This window comes from Momordica charantia (assembly GCF_013281855.1).
Source record: "Momordica charantia cultivar OHB3-1 chromosome 6 unlocalized genomic scaffold, Mcharantia_2.0 BLBB01000006.1, whole genome shotgun sequence".
NCBI classification, from domain to species: Eukaryota; Viridiplantae; Streptophyta; class Magnoliopsida; order Cucurbitales; family Cucurbitaceae; genus Momordica; species Momordica charantia.
Window position 1 is genome coordinate 13,512,081 of NW_028275164.1, and position 3,498 is coordinate 13,515,578.

Here is a 3,498-nt window from a genome sequence, read left to right on the forward strand (position 1 = left end):
AACAGATATACAATATATATTTAATATACAGCGTATAGATTTGATATACAGTGTATATATATATAGTATATATACGATATACACGTGGATAATGTTCCAGTAGTAACCTAAAGGGTCTATAGTATATGGATAAGGTTGGGTACCTTATCCTGGTAACACTATGGATACGACCCACTTTGTAATAGTTATAAAGGACTTGATCCAGGTCGTTCATGTGGAGAAATACGAATGAGGGTATCCTGGACAGTGAGTTTGTATAAGACCGGACGGCGAAATAATTAATCTTTAGCTGTAACAACAGTTTAGGATTTTGGATTCAAAATAAATGAGAGCGCAAGTGTACACTCATCACAAGTAGTTTTACGGAACGAGTATTCCGAGTATCGATCCTCAGGGACAAATGAAGTCTTTTTATAGGAAATGTTAATGATCGGTGACTTTGTAATTGAATTTGGGGTGACAAATAATAAGAATAATGTTGGTTTTGATATTTAAAAACTCAATGCAATAAACTCAACTCGGTTACTTTAAATTAGCTAAAAATACACAAACTTTAGGCGCCAGACGTCCACTACAATAAATAAGTTTTTTCCCGATGAACTTTTTGCGTCGGCAAAAGAGTCGGGAGAGGCGCGTCGGGAGAGGTGACTCCCGACGCTTATGACAAAATGTCTGGAAAAATTGACCTTTTCCGATGAAATACGATAGCGGGAAAAAATGACTTTTCCCGACGAAGTACAAAAAGTTGGGAAAATATGATTTTTCCCGACGGAGTACAAAACGTCTGGAAAAGTTGACTTTTTCCCCACATTTTTTGAAAAACGTCGGGAATTTTTTTTTTCATCCTAATTTGAATTGTATCCCTATTTTAGCAACCTAATTTATGATATCTCAATTCACATTATCAAAATATCAATTAATATGATTTTATATTAAATAAAATAATCTTCTTACAAATTTAGAGAGTTTAGGATGTACGTTACAAAATTTGTATCCCTAATTTATGTAGGTTACAAACATTGAGGATATAATAATACAATATTACATCACAACAAAAGTTGCACTTGTATGCAAAGACTCCATTTCTACAAAAGTTGCACCCGTCTACAAAAGTTGCACCTATCCAAAAAAGTTTCACCTATCTAATCTTCTAACACGTGAAGCCTTGCAGAATAGTAATTCCGAAAAGTACCTAAAAAAACAAAACAAAACCATTATGAATGTTTAGTAATTCGAACTAGGTAAAGAATGAAAAGTAAAATTTGATTCTATCACAGGTCTTTAATACAATACAAAGAATCTTAAAGAGATATCAAACACAAAAAATTCCTCTCTTTTCATAATAGGAAACAAACAATGAGAAGTCAAAACATTTCTCAACAACTCCACGATCTACTAGACAAATGAAGCATAAATTCAATCAAAGGACTACTTAAGTAAAGAAATGGAGTCTTGAATCTAAAAACTCAATTCAATGAAAATGTTGCAGTTGTGCAATTCCTATTTTAGCAACTCTATGTTGTGCAATTCAATCAACCTGTATGCAAAGACTCCATTTGTACAAAATGTTGGAGTTGTGCAATTCCTTAAAACTAAACTCAATCTATTCAATACTACCATTATCATTTACAAGACAAATGAAGTGTAAATTCAATAAAAGCAAACTCCATCACATTGCAAATTCCATAAAGAAACAAATCAAAGTAAAGAACGAATCCATTACTGATCAAAATAAGTATCCATCCTCAACTCATCAACTCACAATAAGATCGAATCTCATATGTCTGTGATTATTCCAAGTTTCCAACATCAAAACCTCCCATCCTAATAGTTCACTATCACTAACTTCGACCCCCTGACTACATGGTTTTTCTTCTTCCCATGTCTCTCTCTTCATTTTCATGAGCAAAACTATGATTACCAAAATCACACGGACAACATAAACAACATAACTATCGCAAACTATGATTAATTTCATTTCAAATAATTAACATAAATCATGCGAACAACATAAACACGACAAGGATTGTCTTAAACTGACTACCATAACTGCAGGAATAAATTGATACATTAAAAGATAAAATAATTGAAAAATCACATCATAAACTCTAGCTAAAAGTAAAATATCAACAACAAGTTTTCCAACACACTTAGCAGACAAAATAACGTTAGCAACTGTTAAGGAAACTAAAGAATGTCTTTCTAATAAGCAAATAATGATCTGAAAACAATGAACTACTCAACTACTATGAAGTATGATGCTCATAAGCAACCTCCCTTTGACCTCTAATTTTAATAACAAAAAGGCGACGAGAACTAACGTTAACTAAAAAAGGCAAATTAGAAACTACCATCAACTCAAAACTCACAAAACATTAACATTATACAGAATTAGATACTTCTAGTAGGTTAATGTTATTGTCTAAGGCAGAGGGATATAATATAGAATTTGATTGGATTTTCTAATCAAGAAATTTGGCATATTTCTACCCATGTCCTCCTCCTTTCCTTTGTCTACCCACTCCCAAATTTGTGTCCATGACACCCCATATGTCACATATATTGCGTCAATCAAATAATTTCTACCAAAACAAGCAACCCCCTAATTTCTTACCACCCTCTTCAAATTGCCCAAATGATATCATGAAGTTACACTATGTTGTTTCTTATATTGTTTTCCCATTACCCAAATACCAAATAATCCTTCCTGTTAAATCATTGCCCTCTCCATCTCGCCCTCTAATGTTGTTTCGACTTGGAAATTTTCATTCAAGTGCAAAAGGAACGAAACAATTAAGAGGTTTAAAGAAGAAGGAGGAGGTCGAATAAACAATAATTACCTTACCACCGGAGACGAGAAGTCAGTGGCGAAGGGCGAGGGAGACCGGCGGGAGGGAGCAACGGCAAACGGCAGCAATGACAACAGCTACGGTAGCAACGAACGAACGCAAGGTGTAGGGATGGGTTTATTGCAAATGAAGGGGAAATAGGGCTTTTTTTTTTTTTTTTTTTTGAACAGTTAAATAGGACTTTTTAAAATATAGTACCCGGCGGTATATTTAAAAGCGTTGGGAAAATTTACTTTCTCTCGACTATAAGAAAAAAAAAGTCGGAAAAATTATTATTAAAAAAAATTAATATCAAAATAGTCAGGTAATTTCTATCTCTCGACTATTTTCAAAATCAGTCGGGATAATTATTATTTAAAAAATTATATGAAAATATATGCAGATTTATTTAATTCATTCACCTAAAAATTATAATTCCCCACTATTATTAAAAATAGTCGGAACACTTAATATTTAAGGCAAAATTAAAAGATGAACTATGGTTTACTCAAACATTTGTCTAAAACTAAATTTCACGAATATATTTAAACAGATTAGGTAGAAGTAATATTTAAAAAATTAAAAAAAATTATGTCCGACAATAAATTGAAATAGTCGCATAAAGTAAACTTTTACCGACCATTATTAAAAATCGTCGGGCATATTAACA

At 32.4% G+C, this 3,498-nt stretch overlaps 1 long non-coding RNA gene across 1 annotated transcript; it reads right to left on the reverse strand.

Moving 5' to 3' along the window:
* Positions 1–901: 901 nt before the first annotated feature.
* LOC148210721 (uncharacterized) lies at positions 902–3,007 on the reverse strand. The gene is made up of 2 exons (XR_015791750.1): positions 2,841–3,007; positions 902–1,192 (listed from the first exon to the last, which is right to left on the reverse strand). It is a non-coding gene; the product is annotated as an uncharacterized LOC148210721 (long non-coding RNA).
* Between the last annotated feature and the right edge of the window lie 491 nt (positions 3,008–3,498).